The sequence below is a fragment of the Oreochromis niloticus genome, linkage group LG22 (assembly GCF_001858045.2).
Source record: "Oreochromis niloticus isolate F11D_XX linkage group LG22, O_niloticus_UMD_NMBU, whole genome shotgun sequence".
Classification (NCBI taxonomy): domain Eukaryota; kingdom Metazoa; phylum Chordata; class Actinopteri; order Cichliformes; family Cichlidae; genus Oreochromis; species Oreochromis niloticus.
In genome coordinates, this window is record NC_031985.2 from 955,222 (window position 1) to 980,348 (window position 25,127).

General features: G+C 46.3%; 1 protein-coding gene across 2 annotated transcripts in view; it reads right to left on the minus strand.

Moving 5' to 3' along the window:
• The window catches only part of LOC100706707 (zinc fingers and homeoboxes protein 2), a 128,691-nt gene extending 103,574 nt beyond the window's left edge, over positions 1–25,117 (minus strand). Inside the window, exon 1 of one of the 2 annotated variants that reach the window (XM_005464976.4) lies at positions 24,202–25,117. The gene's annotated coding sequence lies outside the window, so the exon portion shown is untranslated. Of the gene's footprint in view, positions 1–23,921; positions 24,104–24,201 lie in introns of those variants that run through there. The other variant, XM_025902115.1, reaches the window with a different exon arrangement.
• Between the last annotated feature and the right edge of the window lie 10 nt (positions 25,118–25,127).

Here is a 25,127-nt window from a genome sequence, read left to right on the forward strand (position 1 = left end):
GTGAGGCGCTCCATCTATCACAGCGTTTGTTAATAATGCAGTAACATCCAAAAAAACGGTGATCTGTACCTCCCTAATTAAAATCAGGCTTGCAGATGTTCCCCCCCCCTAAAGTCCCCTGTTTGTTTTTAAGGTTTGACTTAAAATGCAAGACTTTGCTGGCTTCACTTGATAGTTGGCTGAATATCTGTGGAGGTTTTCTTCATATATATTTGGCCTCCAGATGTGCTCAGAGTTTTTGCAGATGTTTTCCCTGCCCCCCCAAAAATGTCCCATTTTGGGCTTCCTGTACATTTTTATGCCGCTTAAAATGCACAAATTTGACATTTTTCCTACTTTGTAGTGATGCAAACACGGGCGCGCCCCCCCGTACTGACACCGTCAGGTTCCTGCTAACGTATGGATGTGGTATAACATGACATTAACATTAGTGCAGCGCGTTTACTTTACGACAGCAGCGACACACATGGCTGAAAGCTGCTGGCTCGGCTGTGGAGGAGTCGGCTCCAAAAGCGTGAGCGCCTTCGGTACAGATGGTTCTCCCGTTTATAAGAAAGAAAGTTCCCACAGTACCACGACAGCTTGTTCATGACCGCTTCAAGCACTTTAAATGAAGGCAGCTAGCTGGAAACCTGCAAAACTAATGTTGCAGGTGTTTACATCAACTTCAGACATCTGTCCTTCAAACTGTGACTGCAGCCACAATAATGAAGACAAAAATGATGTTTTTTTTCACTGGTGGACAGAAATGAGCCGATAAAAGTGCAAGTTAGAAAAACTAATGGGACTCATTCTGCTCCAACTCTTGGACTAGAGAAGCTTTGCACGAGTCAAAGGTCTTCATCTTAAAGGGAGCCTTGGTCAGTCTCAGTCGCTTTGGCTCCTCCCCCTTTAGGAAAACATCTCTCTGACTCGTTGATGCCTAAAAAACACAACGTTTGAACAACAATCCTTCAAGTGGGTGGGTTTTCTTGACTGAGATGACCATATTAGGGATATCCCCTCTCTATGACATCACAGAGAGGGGATCCACAAGTAGAAAAAAACTGAGACAGTGTTTTGAACAATCTGAAGTCTGAGCTGCTGGCTAACAGACATTAGGACCATTTTAAATGCGCCATGCGGTGCTTTGTGAGCAGAGACGTGCGACGGTTGTCGACACCATGTTAGCACGTTAGCTCCTAGCTACAGTTTTTGCAGGTTGTGCCCCTTCAGATTTTTTTAACCTGGTGTGGTGAGCTGCAGCTGGGTTGAGTATGCGATTATGGCAGATGGCCCCGCCCCTCCCTGAGCCTGGCTCTGTCAAAGGTTTCTTCCTGTTAAAAAGGAGATTTTCCTTCCTACTGTCGCCAAGTGCTCATACGCGTTTGTTTGATTGTTGGGTTTTTTCTGTATTATTGGAGGGTCTTTATCTTTTAATATAAAACGGTGTAAGGGGGCTGTTGTTGTGATTTGGTGCGACAAAAATGAAACTGAATTGAATTGGAATCTTACATTTTAATGATTAATCGGTACAGAAGCTCAGAGACTCACAGATTATACAGAAGGAGATAAAAACATGAAACTTCTCCCACATCCTCGGTATATATAAGAAAAAGCAGAGCAGGTCCTGTTTACCACTAAAAAGCTGCTTCTGTTAACCACATCATCAAACCTGCACTTGTTCCTCGGGTCTGTCATCTTACCCACCGAGGCTGTTATGGTGCGAGTTACAGATTTAGAGACATGGGCTGCTCTCTTTTGAATATAATGGAACTAAATGGCACTCACCTTGATGGTGAGGTGCTCGAAGCACCAAAAGCGTGTTTGAAAACCTCAGCAGCAATCTCTCTCTCTCTCTCTCTCTCTCTCTCTCTAGAAATCATGGTGCTGTGACCCAAAATAAATCCACAAACTTGCTGTGAGCAGTTTCATTTGGGAACCATTGTCATTACAGAACCAGAGCCTCCGACCGACGCGTCTGATAGGCCGATATAATCTTTCTAATCATTAACAGAAGCTCTTTAACTGCTATAGTGTATGTTTTCATGTATAGCATCAACTTAAATCAGGGAAGGCTCTCCTGCCTTTGCAAACAGCTCTGCCAAGAGGAAACTGCTGACCTCTGACCTCCTCTCATGTTGCTTCCTTGCTGCTTCTTCTCCTGTTGCAAACCTCTGAGTCTCTGCATTGTGACATTAAAAAAAGGAAAATCAGCCGAGGTCCCAGATGACACAGCCGACTGACCCGACTTATCTTTATCATCCTCCCCTGTAGGATGAAGTGCAGTCTAATAATAGCAGTGTGAAAACTTGGCCTATAGCCGTACGTTCGGCCTGGTTTCGATGTCGCGCTGCACACAGCGCTGCACAAGCCTCACAGTAACCTCACTTCCTGCCTCCTATGCTTTAATATTTCTTTGTTTATTACAGCGTGTGTGAGTGTGTGAGTGTGTGAGTGAGTGTGTGAGTGAGTGTGTGACAGCTTTAATATGGCTGCACAGACGCTAACCGGAGCTAATACAGAACAATGTCCTGAGCTACAGGATAATTATCACACAATGATGTTAAAAATCAGGCAACACTCAAGACGGTGCTGTCGGTAAGGATCACAGTCATGGCACACACACACACACACACACACACACACACACACACACACACACACACACAGTTTAACAGCATGAGTGCGCTCTGATAGGCTGGAGAGCAGCAGGGAGTGAGGATGGAAAAGCAGCCAATGAGGACCGAGGATAGGTGGTCAGCCTACAGTGGAGAGCCAATGGAAAGGCATCTGGGGCTCCCAAGAGGCGGGGCGTTCGAGCTCTGCCCTCCTTGTTTTGTGTTTTTGGCTCAAAGTGGGAGCCACATTCCTGCCGTTCCCCCTGCTCCATTCCTGGGCTGGTGGCAGGGTTCAATAGGTGAAGCAGGGAAACTGTGGGAAACTCGGGAGGAGGAGCGGAGCGGGGGAGCGCCGTTAGCACGAACATGCATGTCTGCAAACCTCAGGAGGAGGCAGCCGAGCAGAAATCAATGCAGGGAAGAACAGACGACCAAAATCAACCTTGGCAAAACTATTAAAGGACGATGAGAATGCGTTTCAGCTCTGCGAGGTCCAGAGGAAATACTCAGATTACAATCACAGGCTGCTCCGCAGGCCTGAGCTTTACTCATTAATGCAGCTGAGACATCACAACTTTATAAAAATCAAACAAATCTGACAAAATTTGACTTTTCCTCATGTCCAAACATTAAAAGAAGGTAGCCCTGCCAAAGTAACAAACCTTCACCACCGGGGGCAGCGTTTATCCAGACGGTGATCTGAGACACCGTTTTCAGAACTTTAGATATTTAGTTTTAGCTCTACCCGTGTCCTGAACACGCGTTGCCTTTTCCCAGCCCACCCAACGACTTGGTTAAATAAAGGTCACCAGCTGCTCAACAACAGGTTGCCAAAGACAACTGTTTATTCCTTCAGCGGGTGCCAGACGTGGCAGAAGGCTGTGGTTGCCCATAGTTTGAAGATGTTGACTTGTTGCAAAGACTAACTGCTCAGCGAGTCGTAGTTAAACCGTGAGAAGTGCGAGCGTGTGTAATTCCGGTTTGTGTTTAACTTTTCCCAGCTTAACTGCAAGTAGTTAGCAAATGTTTGCAGACCAGTCACCATCTTACATCCAAATTCTGACCTGCTCGCAACCAAAGCAATCACAATGAGGTTTTATGGTGCTGCACTCTCTTCATGACCAGCTTCCCCTAGCAACAGCCAGCAACCACTCACGAATCACATGAGGGATACGCATTTTTCCCTAGCGACAGGAGGTTGCTGACCGGTCTGCGGGTCTGTGCAACCGAGGTCCTAACGTCCACCCTTTTTAAGATTTTTCACCAGCCTTAAAACTCAGATGAACATTTTTAAACAGACCCTGAAACACCAAATGTTTGAGACTTTGTTTGAAGTCTGCTAGTTTCCCCCTGCAGCCCTCACCTGATGCTCGCTGTGTGATTTTTGTCTGTGAAAAATGTTCTCTAAAGTCTCAGCAATCAAAAAACACTTCTTACCATCACTCACTTTCACACAGCACAAAAACTGCTCAGGTTAACTCTGACTCTAATACATTAATGGGATTTGTACGATAATAATCTTTCATAATGCATTTCATGTAGGTTCACTGGGTGGCGATAAAGAAAATCAGCAGTATTTCTGACTCACAGCGGAAAGAATGTGTTCTCTAAGAAATATGAAAGTTATTCAGCTCGTATCATTAAAGGAAAACCTGAGAGGAACGAGAACATTTAGTCCCTAAACGCTGCGCATATAACCATCGGACATCGCTGAGCCTTAGATCCAGGACAGAGAGGTCAAAGGTTAAAGTCAGCCTTATTAAACGATCTTGGAAGAGCGAGAGAAATGGAAGGAAAATTGGAAACGGCAGAGCCGAGGAGAGGAAGGATTTTATTTTTACTTCAGGATGGTGGAAAGAAGGAGGAGGAAACTGGAGACGGGTGGATGATTGAGGAGGAACAAGACGAGGACGCGAGGTACTTCTCGAACAGATGAGTTTTCAACCTCCGACACTCAGAGGAAAGTGACTGCGCTCTGGAGTGGGAAGGTCATTTCGGTTTGGAGGAGACAGGTGGCGGAGCGGCGAGCGCTGATGAAAGAAAAGTCAGGTTTAACAGGCCTCGGTCAGACCTTCACTTCCACTTCATCTTTATTTTCTGCACTAATTCAACACCCAGTTTCCAGTCTGATGGCAGGCTGTGAAAGGCTAAGCGATCGGTTTGATTTGAACCCCTCTGACTGATACCAACAGTCAGTTTGAGCTTATCGCACATATTTTGGGCAGATGAACACATACCGGCCCGTACGTACCGGGAGGATGCAGCATCAGGCAGCCACTGCCGCTCGTTTCGTTTTTACACATGCCGATCACTGCACGTGTCGGGGGTAACACTTTAAATGAGCACAACTTACCATTTTTCTGCAGTTAAATCATCGTTTTATCCACAAAGTGTCAGAAAAGGTTAAAGATTTCCAATTTTAGGGGACTGAGAGGAAATAAGTTTGGCTCTAAAAAGGACTCAAATTATTAACCGATTATAAAAATTGCTGTTCTTTCGGTCCGTCGACTAGTTCACTTCATATTTTAGCGCTTATTATTTTTACTGATTAGTGTTCAAATAATTTTCTTGGTTAAATGAAATCAGAACGTAATGAAAATCCCACCAGCAGTTTCCTTCAGTTTGATTTAAATTGTTTTTGTCCAAATTACAATTAGAAAGAAACGCATCTCTTGCATCCAAACACATTTTCTTCTTGTTTTTCCAACGTTACCTGTAATGCACCAAATCACAACAGTCACATCAAGGCTTCATACTGCAGAGACCCAACAATAACACAGAGAAACCCCCAACAATCAGATATCCCCTATGAGCAAGAACATGGTGACAGCGGGAAGGAAAAACTCCCTTTTAACAGGAAGAAAGCTACAGTAGAGCCAGGCTCATCTGCCGTGGCCGGTTGGGGATGAGGGGACGAAGACACACCTGAGACCCAGAAACCAGGAAACATGTTTAGCTTCAAAACGATCCAGCAGTTGGTTTGGTTCATTGTTGGTTTTAGTTGATTCAGTTGTTATAATTCGGAGGCCAAAGGTAATACAATATAAACACAACCCTTTCTCTGCAGTCTGAATGCAAGACAAAACCTGAGGACACCTCTTCACAAACTCCCTATTAAATCTTTATTTACAATTATGCATCAAACAAATGGCGCCCAGTAGCAGAAGTTTTACCCCTCAAGTCTTCGGCTTTCCGCCAAAAACAACATTTAAGGTAAAAACGAACCAGTTTGGGCTTCTTATCCAGAGTCCAGAGGGAAAATCTCCAAAACTCCATCAAATATTGACAACCTTACTTTACATGAGCCAGAGAACAACAGCCTTAAAACAACGAGCCAGCAAACAATAAGATTACTGAGCCCGGACTCTAAATAAATCCTGGAGCGCAGCTCAGAAAGCCGAAGCGGCGCTGCCTCCATTTTACAATCACACCAGCCTCCTCGGTGAATTATAACAGACTCTTCCGGGGACCTCCGGGGTGGAAGAGGTTAACCGAAGGTGTACTCGGTAATTTGGGTTTCGATGCAAATGAGAGACTTGCGCTGAGCAGGAAGTGATGTTCCTACCAGCCAAACTGGCTCGCTTTGATTACATCTGGTAGATTTCTCTGCTCCGCTGGTGATTCTGGCAGTTTGGCAAGACACCAGCCACTCAGGGGCCTGTACGCCGTTTGGAGAAAAAAAACGATTTAAATGAAATTAATTTGGCTAGTAAAAGAGCAAGGAGTGGCTGATGGATTTGGAAAACCATCTGCTGCTGTGACCGGCGAAGAAAGACAGAAGTTCATTTCCTGTCGTGGTGATGAGTCAGGCGGAGAAATGGCAGGATGGTGCAAGCCCTGCACCGCCGCCCGAGCCTATAAATAGTCCCTGTGGTTTACGCCTTGTCTGCACGTCACCAAATCGTGGAATTTTCGACCACATTAAAAGCTGAAGTAGGAAACTAAGAACCAGAGTTTGACTTGCTCTTTGCCCAAGTTTATACCTCCCTGTGTGTCTGTATACAGTCTGACAACAGCACACATGCCACAGCGAGGCCGGGAACAAAGGACAGTAAAGGTACAAAATGCCACTTTTGTTTGTGTTGGACGGGCTTTCTGTCCAAGTTTACATTTGGCTTCCTCTCCCATCTTCCCTGTGAGTTTTCCACTGTATATACACCGTCTAATGAAGCAGAATCGAGGAAAAGCAGCCTGTGAGGCAGAGACGCTTTCAAACACGCCCCATTAGACTAAATTCAACAGTTCTTCAGACGCCGTTTGATGAATCTCAAGAAGACGGCACGCAAACCGCTAAAAATGTCTTTTTAAGCAATTACATTTGGGATGTTTGTCTTTAGACCCGTGCCGCCTGACAAAAGACGAGCCAGCCCTGCTCGCTCTTATTTTGAAGCCCCTTCGCTTCCTTTGACTGGCAGAAGTGACAGAGAGCTGCCGTGGAGTAAAACCTGAGTGCTTTAATGGCTCTTTACTCAGAAACACACACTCGGAGCGTGCGCGGGCTCGGTGCGAGATATTAATGTGAATGTTAGGTAGCAAACAGCGGGAGCTCGGCTCTCTGCACAAACCCAGAGACTGTCTGTTCGGATTTCTGTAACAGCCGCTCTGCAGACGGAGAAAGAGGTCACTATGACAAATACCTGCAGTACACTGACCTGCATACAGCGCGACTCTGCAGGGTGGCAACCAGGAAGAAGAAAAAAAGCTCCGTCCTGCTGCTTTCAAACACGGCAAAGCAAAAAGAAAAATGACTTTACAGATTTTACAGTTTAGGACGGATGAATGATTTCACAAGTAGACTTTCTGATGTCAGGAGGAGGAAGGATGCCTGGTTACTTTGGTAACCTCTGATCACCCACCGGGTCAAGGGTCAGCGTCGGAGCGTGGCACTGCATTTACAGAGTCTTCCATTTTTAAGCTTGGAACATGAAAATCTTCCCCTCGCCAAAAACAAACCCACCGATCCTCAGCCCGCCTCACAGGGTAACGTCAGAGTTTCCTCTCTTTGGCCTCGGTCACGCAGAGTCGACCAATAAAACAACAAGAACACAAAGATTAATTAGGCTCGAATGTAGACACAGCTCACACAGTTCTAATATGGTCATCAGATGAGCAGACCTCGATGCTCGCACAGGCGTCTGAACGAAAAACGATCAATAAAATCTTTAAATGATTTCTGAAGTTGACAGGAAGTCAGCGGAGTGAAGCTAAACTGGAGTTAACGTGTTCACGTTTTCCCGTGTCAGATGAGGAGACGACTGTGGTGAACCCACAGACAGTTACTATAATCCTGACCTTTCATAATAAGAGCGTGTCTTTCAAAGTCATAAGAAGGATCGTTTTGAGTTTTTACTGTTTATCAAAGGTAAAGAGCTGTCACCAATCACAGCCAATCACAGCCACTCACAGTCCTTCAGCTGGTCAGAGCTGCTCAGGTTGTCTTTTATTTTAATAAAGGACATTAATATTTACGCAGATCTTTAAGTCTTTAAGGCAGATTATTAAACATTAGGCGACACCAGTCACACAGTGGTACAGGCTTGACCTTGTTGTGGTTTCTCTGGAAGCTGAAAGTGGAAATAGAAAACAGCTGCCTTCAGAGTAAAAGGTTTAAGATTTAAGAAGAAACTCTTATTTTGAAGGTGAATGTTTCTGGTTTGTGCTTTTAAAATGATGATAAGAATTGAAAGTGTGCGCAGTAAATGTGCACACGTCCACGCTCCTCTGAGGTCTTCCTCTTTTCCTCCTGCCTGTCCACTCTCCCTCCTCTCCACGTGTCCAAACCATCTCAGCCTCGCCTCTCTAACCATGACCCAAAAACTGAGGGATGACCTAAGATTGCTTTTTGAAACTAAGGAGCATTTAGCCCCAGAAATGACGCCAACAGGCAGAAACAAGCCGGCAGTTTAAAGCACTTCTGCGGTGGCTTCACCTTTGAGGCTCAGCAGCTACGTAGAGTCTGAAAAGGCCCGAGTACAAGAATCAGAACCCGTTTTCTGACACGACTCAGTCGATTGAAGCTCAGCTAAAGCTTCGCCTGCAAAGGTTCAGTACTGCATTCACATCTGGAGCTCCGGCACAAAAGAATCACTCACGCTTTAAGGAGCAGCCCTGGTACCATTCACAAGCCTCGCTCACAAACGCCAATTTAAGCCAAGAAAAATGAAAATATGAGTATTATGGCACTGAACCCGCTGAAGGCCACAGTCATCTGGTGTAAGCAGCTTCAGTCATTTGAGAGTTCAGCACTTTGCTCAAGGGAAGTCGAGGAATGAAAACCTGCAGTTAATAGTGATCTGAATTGGTTCTAATTTCAGACTCATTTCAGCTCCACATCTCGGTCCCTGAAAGGAAACTCTGGCCTCATTCGCTCTCTCACACTCGCACATACACTCTACATTCTTCATTTGTATGTTTCCACACGTACGGGGCATACCAGGACCTGTTTGCTTTACTTCCTGAAGCTTTTCAGCGCGCACGTTCTCTGCCTGTTTCTGTAGATTTTTCCTCTCAGCGGCCGTCCGATCCCGGTCGCATTCAATCCATTTCTGTTGACGGACGGATCTTATCGGGGATCCTGCAGCTCAGGTGTACTCTGATCGATCGCGGCATCGTTTTTCGACTTTGAATCCCCTGATATTATTTTCATCTTCGCAACAACTTTCCTTCCAAAAATGTAGACGGGACAGTTTGCTGAGAGGAGGAACGTCTTCATCGCCGCGTCTGAAATGCATTCTTTCATGTGAGATGAATAAGCCTCCGTCAGGGAGTATCACATTGAGCGCGTTTCGGTGCGATGGCGGCCTCGGCAGCGGGGTTTGTTGAGAGTTAAGTGTGAGTAATGTCTATTCTGAAGACTCTCCTGATGCTGGAGTACATCAGAGGGCAAAAGTAAAGTAGCTCTACCAATCAGGCTTTAAAAGACAGTGCAGGCTGGATGGATGCATCACGAGCTCTAAAGAGTGTGCAGCCGGGGCACATCATCATGGAGCAATCATCGCTTTTTCCCTACTGCTTCTACTGAGAGTCGTTTTCAGGACCGCTGGCTGCTTAAACACGGGGACAATTTAAAAAAAATATTTGTTGGGAAAAAAAGAAAAAAAAAACTATCCAAAGAAAAAGATTTTCACTCCAAGAACATAAAAAACCTTAAACTACCTTAACAACACTTCTTTATTTTGTTTTATACCGTCCATCCATCCAGCTTCTCGTTATCAGGGTTGCAGGGGGGTGGAGCCTATCACAGTCTAACACAGACCATCATTCACACCTAAAGCCAATCAAACCAACATGCACGTCTCTGGTCTGTGGGAGGGGCCTCAAACACCCCACTCTGGGCCCGACCCCGAGATCAAACGTGTCGGGCTCGACCGCCTGAGCCGGGCGTCGCAATAAGCAGAACTTTATTATGAAGCTCTAATTTTTAAATCTAAAGAGGAGGGATCGCCTCAGCAGGGCTGCAGCGGTTCACACCGTCACAGCTCCGGGCTGAGATACGGGCCAAGTGACATTTCTGCTGCTGCGTTCTGAAAAGCATCAATATCCACTCACATCATTCAGCAGCTCCTCGCTATGACTACAGGCTTTTCCATGGGGAAACTTCAGGATTCCCACAAATGGTTTCACTCTGAGCCATTTAAGCAAAAACATTATAGAAAGAGACATTTTTCAAGTAGCGTCCACCTCGACTCTGGTAATACAAACATTTTGTCCCACTCCTACTTCCCATTTGCAAACCCAGCTGAGCTGCTCTGATTGGTCGGTTGTAGCTCAGAGCAGGTGTGAGTTTTCCCTGTGCTGTAATGCTGGAAGTTCGGGGCTCCTGATTTGCAGATTTTCTCAATAAAAGTCTTTAAAGGAGAGCTTTGGTCTCGCAGTGCTGCAGCCACAAACCATTTCCCATTTACACCGAATCCCACAGGATCCAGATTCCTGTGATTCCTGAGGAGCAGGTCGGTGATGTGGCAAATTCAATCGGTGCAAACGTCTCCAAAACTGGAACTTTCTTTTTATCGAGTTCATCCTGCAGGACGGCGTGTATGAGGAACAGCTGTGCCACTCGAGTGAAAGGCAGATGTTATTTAATGGGATACGAGGGGCTGAGTTATGATATGTAAATAATAATCTTATTACACTGAGAGCCTCCACATTAAACACCAACACAAAGCAGGCTGAGCTCTGCTGTCTTACCAACTTCAAATAAAAAGGGCTGAATTAATCTAAGAGGCACAGACCTATCCTCACCAGATTTACTCTCGTTATCAATATCATCACCATTATTATCATCGTCTAGGATTCATTTCTAATTCCCAGCAATTTAGGCCAAAACTCGTCTGGGAAATAACAGGGGGGAGCAGCATGTTGGGTGCCAGTTGGCCTCCTCCAAACTGGCAGCAAAGACGCAACAAAATGCAAATAAATCAAAAGAACACCACAGCTGAACGAGGAACACGTCCCACAGGTAATCCGTCCAGCCAACATTCACCGCTTTCTCTTTTTTTACTTGTTTATCAGGTAATAAAAAGACAAACATTTGCTGGATGACGCCTCATAAGGAGGATAATAGTCACAATGCTGCTAATTTATTGTGATATTTTAAAGACGAAATGCTTTTTGGATTTATTACAATTGAAAATAAAGGAGCTCTGAATAATTAGTGAGGATTAATTCAATAATTACAGAGATTATTTGATTATCTGAAGATGGGACGAAGCTTTGTTTAAAGGCGAAATATCCCGAGTTCTGTCTTTATTCTGCAGATCTTTGGGTGTCCGACGGTTCTGCAAGTTTCTCTTGGCCCGACGACGTTTCACAAGCCTGTGGAAGACCTGTGTGATTGATTCCTCTTCACTCCGCCCCACCACGCGTGTCCAAGGAACCGGCAGCTCCAGAAGCACCGCAGACCAGCTGTTATTAGAGTGAAAATCCAGTTCTGCCGAATAAATCCAAGCACGAGACCGCCGAGGTCCTGATGAGCAGCCGAGAACCGCTGCGTGCATTTTTCTGCAAATGGTTCAGTTTAATATCAGAAGCTGTAAAATAAAACGAGAGAGGCCGCGCTCGATGCTCTCCATCCACATGTGAGATCTTCATTTTCCAACACTGACTAAACAACACGCAGCTCACCGCTGCAGAGGTTAACAGTTCGATTCCCGGTCCCACCTGTGCAGACAATGAATGGAATATTTTAAGTAATGCACTATTTTTATACTCCCCGTCTCCAAACACCAATGAGCGGTCACGTTGTGTCCAGCTTGCACATGTTTAAGCATGAACAACAGTCTGCAGAGCGGCAGTCGTCTGCAGACACGTACGAACAAACCAACGGGCCGATTAACCGCCTTCAGCGGCGCGCTGATGTTCAGGACCGAGACCCGGCCTGGACGGCACCTGGACCCGCCTCCCTGCATGCAGAGCTACGAGCTCCATGTTCCACCTCAGAGGTGAAGGCGTGCAGACCACTGACGAGGAACCGGTTAATGTTCATCCCTCTGATCATCAGACAGGAAACACCAAGGTGTTCAACTTTAACTGCGTTAACTTAAAACATTATAACCACATGGGAAACAGGCCGACTCGGGGCGAGGCGAGACGCTGAGTGACCTGAAGGTCGACGCTTTGGTTAATAATCCTCCTTTTACTCATCTCGGCTCGAGCTAAACGAGCGTGCTGAAAACCAGCTGGAGGAGAACGATGAAGCACAGTCTGAGGCTCGAACTGGGCGATGAAGGAGGTGCACACCGCCCAAGCATGGTCAGAGTTCGTACCTGATAAAACGGCGTGCCCGCTGTAAGCGTACGTGTAAGTGAGGATCATCAGCTCTCAGTTATAGCGAACGCGCCTGGGCAGAGACGCTCGCTCGCCGCTGGCCTGCTGCAGCAGAGTTTTTCACTTTGTTGCGGCAGCGCGAGGCTCAGCGGAGGATTTGCTGTCAAACAGAAACAGAGACAAAGAGCAGAAAACGGGCCGAGGCCTGGAAAGTTGCTGGCCGCGACTGCCGAGCAGCTGGGAAGATCAGGAAACGCTGGAAACCGTCGGTGCCGCACAGAAATTCAAAAACAAAAGAAAAGCACTGCTGAAGTTCTGCCGAGCAGGGCAGCGCCTTGCTGCGACACGAGCCCGCGGCCCCCAGGTGTGACCGCGAGGAAACATATGAATATCAATGAGGCCGGTGATGGAAAAGGGGAAACTGTGCTCAGCGAGCTTTTTCTGGATAAATGTTTGAAACAAGGTTCAAATTAACGATGCAGAGGCGGGGAGGAGGGGGGGGCCTTCAACAAATCACAGCTCTGGGCTGGGGGGTGGGGTGTGGGGGGGAAGCTAATCTAAGACGTTTTTTGTCTGATGAGCCCATCAGTGCTGCTGGTCACTCATGTGTTGAGTAATTGAGAAACGCACACACACTGCAGGCTTTAATGAGAAAATAAGCATTCTTTTCTCCCTTCATGAATAAAAATGACTTCTTGGAGGTTTAAGAAGGAAGAAAGAAGCAAATCTAAATAATATAAGCAGCGGTAACAAACACACGGCGTCTGTTTTTGAAGTGTTTTCGCTCTAAAAAATGAGATAGCCGAAAACAAAAGTGACACCTACTTTCACCGGATGATTGATGGCATAAAACAGAAACAAATTTGGCGACTTCTTTAAAAAGGCTGTTCAGTAAATTATGTCAAAATGACAAAATGACACACTCGCGCACACTCGGCCCTGCATATATTTCAGATAATGCGCTTCCTCGGAAAGAAGGACCTGCAGCGGTTTGGATAAGATCTCCGGATGAGAAGTTTGATGCAGGTTTGCTCCGCTACAGCTGCAACCACTTTAACACCAACTCCACCCGCCGGGCCGAGTGTGCGCGCCACGTAATCAGGTTCTATCAGGTTTAGCCATAAACCTTCAACATGGGAGTTAATGTAAAGCTACAAAGGACAACTTTGTGCTGAAAGCCAGAGATCATGTCAGATGTTCGTTCGGCCCAGATGTTGTTACCGACAGCAGCAGCAGGTGTTCCTGCTAGCGTGGACTCTGATAGGAAGACGAGTGAAAACACCATAAATACACATGTTTAAAAGCTCACTCGCTGCTCACCTGTTTGACTAATTAGGGGCGTGGCCAGTTTATTGTCAGGTGGATGTTTTGGGGATGATTATTTTATCTGCCTGTCAGTCAGCGCTCATCAGCAGGTTTAAGTTTCAGTGATTATATTAGCCTTAGCGGCTAACGCTGGTCTGTTCTTAATGTGGCTCCTAGAAGCTAACGTTGGAGACGCTGAACACCAAAACTGAGGCTTCAAAACATAGATCCTAAAAACCAGTATGTGTGTGTGATGGCGGCTACTTTAGTATCTTACATTCAGCCTAATATGGGAACACCCCGGGAACCCCTTTAGAGTTGTTTTTAGGATATGGAGTCCCTCGGTGCCTGAAGTAAAGACAAGGTGAGAGGTCGGGTCTGTAGGGCAGTCACTGTTGACACAGGGCGTATTTAACCCCAAACCTCTCAGTCACACTGGGAGGAAAACGCATAATAATGAAATAAATAACTCTGCGTTTGCACAGTGATCGCTTGTCATTCTCGACTGGTTGCTCAGATACGAGTTTCACATCTCCTGTGACTGCAGCACAAACGTAACCGAGCGGTTTTATCTCCCGAGCCGAAACACAAAAACAATTATTACTAAAAAAAAAAGAAAAAAGCTGTGTATGTACAGAATCAGGGCTAAAATACTCAGCAAGCTTCCCACACACACATATTTTACTTTGTCCCGTGTTTAAGGAAAGAAAACAAGTTTTAACTCAGGACTCGACAAAACATGATCAGATTAAGCCTGAAATGATTTAATCTAATGAATTCACTGGAGGCTAATTCATGGATCTAATGGAGGGAGTATAAGCAGAGAGCCGTCTGCAGTCCTACGTGCATGCAGCCCTTTAATATTTCCATACTGCAAGCCTTTAATCTCACTGCAGATTGATCTGTGTGTCCAGCGGGACGAAAATAAAGTTTCCTGATCAATAAACTGAAGTTGTGCGTGTTTGTTGGCGCTCGCTGTGAGAGCAGCGTCACGCCGCTGCTAATGTCCGGGCTGAACGGAGCAGTGACCCGATGGTAACGTTCTGATCAGTCAATAGTCCCGTTCACAGAAGCTCCGCTCCCAGAAAGCGGTCATGTGAACATTTTATTTTGTAATAAAGGATTTCTTTTTTCCTCCGTCGTCACATGACCTCCCTCAGGGGCCGTTTCGGATGCTGCTGACGGAACAGTGGGCGGGACCGAGCTGCAGGTCGACGTTAAACTGATTGGTCCAGAGGCAGAGCTGCAGCTCCAGCTCAAAAACAAGGCGACACATTTGTCAGCTCACGCTTCATCATCAGCGTTGTCACGTGGAGGACGGCGCGCTGTTTATCAGTCACGTGACTCCCCGCCGGGCCGGACCCACGCCAGCTTTCTAGACCGCCCATCCTGCTCCAGACACGAGTGAAGTCTGGTTTATTTTCATGTTACATTAATATTAATTACTTACAGAGCTCACAGCTGACAAGCTCGCCGTCTTTTCTCATCTGGAAAAATCAGTCATTTGCATTTCTCCTTCTTTGGTTCTGTCACGTCTCTGCGGTCTGATTTTCTCCCTGCATACATTATTATATTTTTGGGCGAGCGTCATTAGCATGTACAGTAGACCTCAGAAGAACGAGCCCGCTCTGCTTTCTTGGTTTGACCCATTCCAGTTTTTCCATCGCTGATATTTTTGGAGCAAATCTGCTTTTTTGTGCCAGTTTTCAATATCTGAGAATTTGGCCTCGTCCTGCCAAAAACTTCAAACAATTACAAGTATTCAGTGTTTCCCCCAGTTATTCTTGGCAGTGTGGAAAAGCCTGTGAAGCTGCGTGCAGACCGCAGGACGCTGCGCTGCTATTAATACTCCGTTCGTATACCCACTTCTCAGCACTAAAGACGCATCAGTGTTTTTATATTGATTAACCATCAGACGAGGAAGAGCCTGAGAACAGCCAGTCTGCCAGTGTCACTGCGCTGCCGATGAAGATGCAGGTTGGTGCTAGCACACGTTCCTCCAGGACTTCTTTACCCTCGACCGTCAGACCGGGCTCACTTTTTACAGTTTTCTGGGTTTTTCTGACTTTTAAACACGTCTGTTTTTCCCCTCGTGTTTAAAAAACCCAAAAACAAACCACTAAATGAGTCGCCAGGAGCATCGCAGCAGACGCTGGTAAAAACAAGAGGAAATTTCTATTTTTCGGTGCATAAATGCTTCAGTCTTTACAGCTAAACGGCTGTTCAGTATTCAAAAATATGATTGTCTCGGGTAACTGCTCATTAGAGATGCACAAATCGTGACATTCTACAGCAGAACAGATGTTTAAAATAATAATTTGGTTGACGCTGTTCACAGTTTTTTTCTTTTAGCATTTCTGACACAACAGATAAAAATAAATAAATAAAACACAAAACTGACAAATGTCATGTTATCTGCGGGGCCGATATTTGCAGGTTAATTTACGGTTCATTGCTGATGTCTGTATCTGCCAAAGGTCGAGCCAATGTTGTCCAACATCCCAGTGAATCCTTAACATTCATCCAGCTGCACCTCATAACTATTACAGATGTCATCAGCAGGTAAGACTTGGATGGAAGTTTTTAGATTTGCCAACACAGGCACTCGAATAACGCATCCACCACCAAAGCCTGTGTGTAATTTCACAGTTTTAAACCAACACATTCAGATCAGCATCTAAACAGCACGTCTTCTTCCTCTGCTGACGCTTCATCGTTCCACCGAATGTCCGAGAATTCAGCTTGACGAACTCAGAGAAAATCTGCTAAAACACAGACAAAAGAAGCTGTGCTGATCACATAGCTTTACCCAGGCAGGAGCAGAGGTGCAGGAATGAAAGAGGCAAATAAATAATCAATAGATATATTTTCAGCCCTGTCTGCACCACACAGGTGTCGGAGACAGCTTACATCTCTATGCAGCTTCAGCTCTGAGCCGCCGGTGCAGCTTTACACTCGACAGGCCTTTTTTAAAGTTATCTTGTAAAATAAAAAAGACCTTTCGTGCGATGAGTTCATTAGACACATCAGACTTGGTCTGGGTGATAATAAATCAGTAATATCAGGGTTATCCTGGCTCAGACTGGGCCTTTGGGGGGGACTATACACATAAGAACAATCAGTATGCGTCTGGTTATAGCAGTAATCAGCCACGAATGAATGAAAGGCGATGAAAGCCTGCTCGAAAAAGTCTGGTTAAAAGTATTTTTATTACAGTCCTGATGATTTTCCTTTGGGGGAAGACCAAAACCAAAACCTCTGAATATCATCAGTGACTTTGAGCTGAATCATGCAGGATAACCCTGCTTCCACTGCTCTGAATCACTGACCACATCTCAGTAGTCTCAGTCATTGAAGAATACCGGCCGTTTACTCATTGACGAGCGCTGGCCGTCTCTCAGAGGTCGCGCGTTTCAAGCAGGATGAACAATGAGGACGTCACCGTGAAAACAGTGAAAGGAACATTTCCAGAAAAACGCAAACGTCAGCGGGGCTGCTGTAAGAAGACCTCCAGAGAAAAACGCTCACAAATCAACGATTTTCTTTCATTAGTACCAGAAAAAGACACTTCTCAGCCACTTAGAGGCACAACATGGACGACTCCTCTTAAAAAACCTTTATGTAGTCGAGCGACCGGCTTCAACCCAACAAGGTCGTCGCCAGAATGGAAATAAAAGCAGCAATTACACACGGCCCTCCACAGAGACAATACACCGGAGGTCAACTCTGTAACAAAGTTGACTCGAAGCATTGTGCCTAAAGGATGTTTTCATTTCTGTGACCAGTCCGCCTTGAGGTTTCCTGGATTCAGCGCAGGTGAAAGTAATTCAGCTCTCACCGGGTCTTTTAATATTCCTTCAATTGCCTTTCAAAAAAAGAAAGAAAAAAAACTGCCACTAATAAGCGCTACTCTGAGCAGACGGCGGTAAAAGCACCGACTGCAGCGAGAAGTGGATCTGACTGAGAAACCGACGGACGGAGCGTGTTCGATCACATGTGGACAAAACACACACCAACTCAACAACACCACATCGGTAAGAGTCTCGATACAAACACAACAACGAGTCTGTTCCTGCAGGAGACGCCGAGACGGTGGCTCATTTTAACGTAACGTGATTAAAATTGTTTTTCTAGTGAGATCAAAACCATAAAGACATCCGGAGAATTCAAGCAAGAAGTCCAGCGAGCAGCAGGCCCTTTTTCCTTTATTGACGTCTATGAAATCCAACATCTTTTAGCGACCACAGGAGTCGCCCCCTGCTGGCTGTTTGAAAGTATGCAGGTTTAAGGCTCTTCCACACTGTAATGCAGTTTTTCACACGTTAAAACTTCCTGCCTGGTTACACACTGAAGACTAAATACTGTGGAAATACTGTAGATGTTATTTGAGAGCACGCTCACTGAGGTCCCGCCAATCCGATCCCAATGTGAGCACACACAACCCCAACTGCTGCAGGCAGCTAGTTTGAGTTTTGTGTAAAAGCAGTTATTAATTTTAAGTAGTCCACATATTTCTAATTCTAATGGATCTAACATGTTAGTGTTGGTAGGAAATGCACCTCTGACCAGTTTCTCAGCTACCATTAAACACAGAAGAACAACGTACTACCTGATGTTGGATTGGTAAGATGTAGGATGATACAGCGGGGGAGGGATCTTTGAAGAACAGCCAAACTCTTCCCAGTGGTCACGTCGTCTTTTAAGTCTTTCAGATAAATTAGTAACCACTACTTCCCAAAACATCCTGGATTTCACAGGCCTACGGAGCCCCTCTGATGACACGGTCCAAAAAATAAATAATTTGTGGCCACAAAATACTACTTCGTGGGCACAAAATGCTAATTTGTGGGGACGAAACACTTGATCGATAACCGTGATCCTTCCCAGGCCCTTGCAGTTGGTTGACAATAAAATCTCCCCCGGCGTCCAGGTCGTTCTTACGTCTGTAAAGCAACTGGGCTATCAATATCCTGTTTAAATGTCTCTCCGTAATAATGGTTCCTTGCATTGGCAGGCTTTTCAAAATGCATTTGTAGCTCATTCCCAGCCTAAAATAAAACTCAATCATACTGTCTCTGTCCTTGGTGTATAGGTTTATCCTACTCTTATGCTTATGTCTCTACACAGCTGTCCAGGAATTGCATCAATATGATGTGCGCGCGTTATCTATTTCGTTGCCACAAATGCGTAATTCGTTGCCACGTTATACCCAATTCGGGCCCTCGAAATAGTATTTAGTGGCCACAATTTATTTATTTTTTGGACCATGTCATCAGAGGGGCTCCATACAGGCCCAAACTGACGGGTCTGGTTTAAACCTTTGATTTGAATGAGTACCAACTGTACTGAATACAGTTTATGTTAAAGCTCCAGGTCAAAAGGTACAAAAATTCTTTGGTACCGAAAGCCTTCAGGGCTTTAATTCACCTGAGCATTGGTCCATTCAGAGAGCTCAAGTGGAAGCTCAAACCCCAAAATGCAGTGAAACCTTTAGCCATTGTCTCTACGGCTGTGTGATTGGTGCCAAGTATTTCGATGACCAATCATCACCGAGCAGGATTGAATGGAAGCAGGTAAACGGCCCATGTTGAGCGCAAAAGACAGAACACACTAAAAGGACAGCTTTGCTTATTTTTAGCTTTAGCATGTGATTGTTTCACAGAACAGGAAGTCAGCACAGACAGCCCAGAAAAAATGGCCGCCGTCTCCAGACACTAAATAACCCGACTTTAGTCAGTGAATTTCCAGCTTTATGGAGCAGAGCTGGAAGCCCAAGCATAGTATGACATTTCCTTACATCCTCTGTACCTGTCAGCTGGAATATACAGGTATGATAAAGCTGCACCGAGCAATTATCGACCAATGAATCAGCCTGGCTGCTTTGTCAGTTTAGCTCTAATAACTACACCAGGCTCACCGTCTGCAGGTGATTTACAAGATCAGGAGACGTGTTTTCTGAGGAAAAGCAGGTGTAAAAATGGACTTAAGTTGTGAAAATGAGCACCCGCGAGTTCAAAGGTAGGAATTAATGTTTTACTAAAGTAGCAGGTCTGAGCTGAAAAATGACCGTATTTGGCTGAAAGCCTTTCCACAGCTGGAACAAACAGCAGTGGGACTTTTCACACACACAACTTTTAAAAAATACATTTCATGGCGAGTAATGAAAGCTTTCACTGCAGCGCACGAATGTTTGCACGGCAGAAAAAAACTGCAAAAAATATCACTTTTAATTTCTGTACGAGGGAAAAAAATTACCGAGACATAAAATCCTTGGGCGAGATTTCCGCTTTAGCACCAAGAAATGGGGAATAAAAGATTATTAAAGCAGCGAACAGTAAAAAGAAGGAGCTTCATTTCTGGTCTGGAGTTAAATCTGATTGAATGGGGATCCCGGTGCTCGCGCTCACACAAACTTCAACCTCTGAAAAGCCTCCAAGTCGACGTGGAACGTGGGTTTGATCCAACAGCAGCAGCAGCCGTGCACATCCAATGCACCCGCTGTGTGTGTGTGTGTGTGTGTGTGTGTGTGTGTGTGTGTGTGTGTGTGTGTGTGTGTGTGCGCGCTTCCCTGTGAAGAGCTCCAGCAGTGAGGCAGGAGTGGACAGTAACACACACACACGCAGTGACTCACAGAAAATCACCCCCACTTCACTCACTCACGCACAACCTGGCATGCTAGTACTCTTTCCCAAGCACACACACACACACACACACACACACACACACACCCTCTTTTACTTTTTCATAAAGCACCCAAACTACAAATGTGTGTGCGCCATAAGAGCAAAAAAGGAGTGACTGAATGTGTGTGTGTGCAAAGATGCAGCTGTCATGCATGCTTTCTGCATGTGTGCGTGTACATGTGCGTGAAATAAATAGCAGTTTGACAGAGCGACAAAGAGTGCTGCATAGTGTGTCTGTGTGTGTGTGTGTGAGCTCTCACGACTGAATGCCACTGAGGGCAACACACACACACACACACACACACACACACACACACACACAGAAAGGGGTCCTTTTCTATCGCCACAAATAATGAAAACACACGAGTGGAGCAGCAATTTTCTGCAATAAAAAACCAATGATGTGAGCAGTGCAAACGGTGAAATAAAGCACACTATGGCTGCGTGTGTGTGTGCGTGTGTGTGTGGGGGGGGGATTGGGGTGACAGGTCAGGTGGCAACAGCAAATCACAGCTGCACTTCCCAGGAAGCGGCAAAATGTGTGTGTCAAAGAAAAAAGCAGCGTGTCAGGGCAGGAAGAGGAAAAGCGAAAGTGTGTGTGCGCGTGTGTGTGAGAGACGCGAGAGTAGTAGTGAGGAAGGGAAAGCGCACCAAAGCTGCGTGCTGTGTGTGCGCCCGTGTGTGTGTGTTGGCGTTTGTGACAAATAAATAGCAGCCAGAGAGCAAGCGAGCGTGCTCTGATTCGGAGACTGGCAGCATGACTGACTGATCCCTGCATCCATATCATAGGATTAAAAAGCCTGACACGGCGCAGATACAATAGCGGCAAAATATGAGACAAAAAAAGTCGGTCAATGGAAAAGGAAATGTGATTATGAACCAGAACAGGCGAGAGGGAGATAATATTAAAAAAAAGAAAAGGAAAAAAAAATCCTGACACACTTTCAGCGGGAGCGCACGGTGCAGCGGCGGGGAGGAGGTGGATTTTAAGGCTGTCACCGGGCAGTATAGAGGAAGGAGGAAGAGGAGGAGCCGCTGCCAAATACGAGCCTCTCCAATGATTTCCAAGAGCCAAGACACACTTCAGTCACACTGTCAGGGATGTGGTGGAGGGTGAAACCTGCCCAAATTCAGTTTACACACCTGTTCGCCTAAGCCTGACAGAAATCTTCCTCCTGTACGTCCTTCAGACTGCAGGGAGTCACATGAGGACAGCAGCGAAAGCTGCAAAACAAACACCACTACGCCTTTTTAGAGATATTTTCCCAACTGAAGGGGGGCCGTGGGGGGGTTCACAGGTCAAAATGGCTTTTTAATTTCCAACCACGTCACCGCGTTAGGTCTGAACCGGCATGCGAGCCGGCTGCACCTAATTATTCATGATTTTATGTAACAGGGCTTGGGGTAGGAAATTAGGTCGGGGAACATAGTGAACACAAGCTGGGCGAACTTGGAGAAGTTTGACTACAAGAAGAAGGAACAGCTGCCACGTCCACGGGCGTACACGGGAGGTTTTTAGAATGGGGGGGCCCAAAGGAAATAAAAATATTTCACACTCGTGTTCAGTCCTGTGCCATGATACAGACATTTATTTTAAAGGAAGAAAACTAGTGTGCAAATAAGCAAAACAAGTATGAAAAGCCTTAAATTGTACTGCAAAATATACTCCAAGTACCTACATACAGACTACTCACTGTGCTGAATGACATGCATTATAATATTAGATCATAATGGTGTGCAGACTTTACTTTAATGTTGCAGCTGGATATGATTTTCTGTACCTATATGCTGCTGGGGAGTGTTATTTAAAATATTACAGCACCAAATATGAGTAGATTTATATTTTTAAATCTGCAACAGACCTCTAAAGCTTTAAAACAAAGCCTAGAGCACAAAGTGCAACACAAGCATCCAAAATATAGCTGTTTGGTTTGGTTTTATATAAAATCCACCAACAAACATCTTTCTTTAAAAAAATACTTTTAAACAGTATTTTTTAAGTGTGGTTTAATTTTCCCAAGCTTAGAATTAATTTTTAATAATCAAACATCCCAATTTTCTGTTAACTAAGGTCAAAAAGGGAACTCTGTGCCTTAATTGTAAGTGCGGTAAATCCTGCAAAGGCTCATTCTGAGATTTTTTTAAGGAGAAATCGTTAAATAAATTGAAAGTTTATTAAAAGTGCACTCAAGTAAAGTATCTGAGTAAATGTACTAAGTTACATTAGACCACAGGACCTGTGGGGTGAGGCACTGATATTTGAGGGGGGCTGGTGCCACCCCACGCCCCTCATGTGGATACCCTCCTGGCGGTGTCACATACGGGGCATGCAGGCAGTCCCGGTGAGTAAACGGGCGCTAATAACGCCGGTTTCCCTGCACGGTCGGGCGGCAGCAGTGACCCAGTCCGTACGGCACAGCCAACACACGGCGCTGGATGTAAATAGACCGAGCGCGTATTTGCAAAATTATGCAAAAAACGCACACATTTCTGCGTAACCGGAGTAAAAACAGTTCAATATCAACGCGGATCCTTATAAATGCAGTTTAAAAACATACTTGTGCAAAAAGAACAAACACTGACGGCGTTTCTCGTGGAAAAGCCGAGCGCTGTGGATCCTGGCAGCCTGAAACCAGTAGAAAACCAGTCTGCCATTAACTGGCACGAAGTCAGCGTCTGTCCACCAAACAGGCAACCCGTCCTCGGAACCGGCCCGGCCCAAAAAGCCCCTCTTAAACTACTTCAGCCTCACATTTAAACACGTTTAAAGCACCGAGCGGAAAACTGTTTAATACTAAAGTAATCGGCAGTTCGCTTCAACCTGCGACCGCCGAACAGTTCGCTCACCGGCGGTGAAAACAGCCCGAAAAGACGATCTAACGGTAAAGACAGCTCGGAGAAAGGCAAGTTTAAAGCGGAAAAGCTGGAAAAGTGTCGGTAAAGCAGCGGGAAGCGGCTCCCCGCAAACAGGCAGCGTGTTTCTGTGCAGCCCGCTGACGGCGGCTTCACCTCAGATGACCCAACCAGCCAGACTGGCTGTCTGCTAGCTAGCCCCGTTTGAACCTAACCTACAGCGGGCAACAACAACACTTGAGCCGACTCTTTAACCGCACTGTCACCGGCTCCGCGGAGAGCGAGGCGCCGACAAAAAGCGGATTTATCCTCCACTCGGGTCCGCGGAGCAACGCTGTAACTCGGAGGGGGAGGACGGGAGAGAGGAGGGGGAGAAGGAGGCAGCCAAAACAAATGCGTTTCCCGACATGAAAGCACAACATCCAGAGACGGGCAGCCACGTTTCCCGCTGCTGTGTGCGGGGAACGGCTAAAGCTAAAGCTCTTAGCTCCGCCGGGTCGCCCGTCATTAGCAGGGGCTAACTGGCTAACGGCTAGCCCCAATGGCTAATAAATTTATTATGTGCACTTTCACCGGGGGTGGAGGGGGGGACGGCAAAAGTTGGCTACTAGAAAAGAAAAAAAAAAAAAAGCACATCGCGAACCGGTGACATTCACTTGTCTCACAACTATCCTCAAATACACCCGGAGAGCAGTCACCCCGCAACTAAAGTTACCTGACAGCCAGGTGTCTAAGTGTTTCCATCCCAGCCGGGCTGCCGAGGAGCTCCGCGGGGTGAGAGCGCCGTGGTTCCCACTCCGAGAGGCTGTGATGGAGGGGGACGGTCGCTAGCAGCCGCCGCAGCAGCAGCAACAGCAGCAGCCTGGGCAGAGAGAGGGAGCCAGGCGGCTAGTCTGCCTGCAACCAAGCCGCTTTAATAACTTCACTTTTGCGGTCACTTTGGTCAAAATTTCTCCCCGCGAGTAAAAAAACGAGAAGTTTCCCTCGTGTCCTACCTGTGTGGAGTCTGTGGCTGCACGGTGCGACAGGCTGGAAGTTGATTATTCCCAGAGATCCAGAGTGGAGCGGTGCGGGGCGCATATAGCTAGCGCTGGGTACAGTAAAGATTGTAGCATAGCTAACCTAAAGACAACAGTAGAGAGGAGAAAAAAAGCCTGCTCGTTGCTCATAGGGGGGATCGACGACAAAAACCACATGATCTTTTACGTCAGCATATATTTGCATAGGATGCCAAATTTATGTTCGGTGTCCAGGTGACGTGAAAATGTACAGAAAAGTTGGACCGCGGCGCTGCCGGACGCTGGCACGGCGGAGAGGCGCGGGCATGCGGCGGCCATGCACCCCCCGAGCGTGCCCCCCTCCTGCAGCGGCTCAGCCTCAGCACCCCGGCAGCAGGCAGGCACCACCTATACATCCACACACACGCTCCCACACACACTCACACACCTGTGGTCCTCTGCACCGACTTTATTCTCATTTTAATCCACTTTCCTGCACTCTTACCCTCACACCCGCTCACACACACCATCACCGGACTCGTTCCCGTCTCGTGTGTGACATGTTCGTGATTGTGACACCGTGCAGCTCTGATCTCTGTGAATTCTCCTAAACTCGGAGAAAATGTTGCAAAAGTTCGCTTTCCTGCAAAAAACCCACAACATGTAAATAAAAATGTAAAATCTAAAATAAAAGCGATGTGAGTGGGAACAAAACCCACGCCACTCGGGTGTTTCTGTGACACCTGTTTGAGCCTAGAGCTGACCCGCTCACAGCACCGTGCTCACGTGCGGCTGGAGCATCAGCACCCACCTGTTCAACCTGGGCTCATTTAAAGGGAGTTTCGGTGGGAGGAGGAGGGTGAGAGTGCGTGGGAGTGGAAGGAAAAGTTTCTCCACGACCACCAGACTGCATCGCGCTCGTG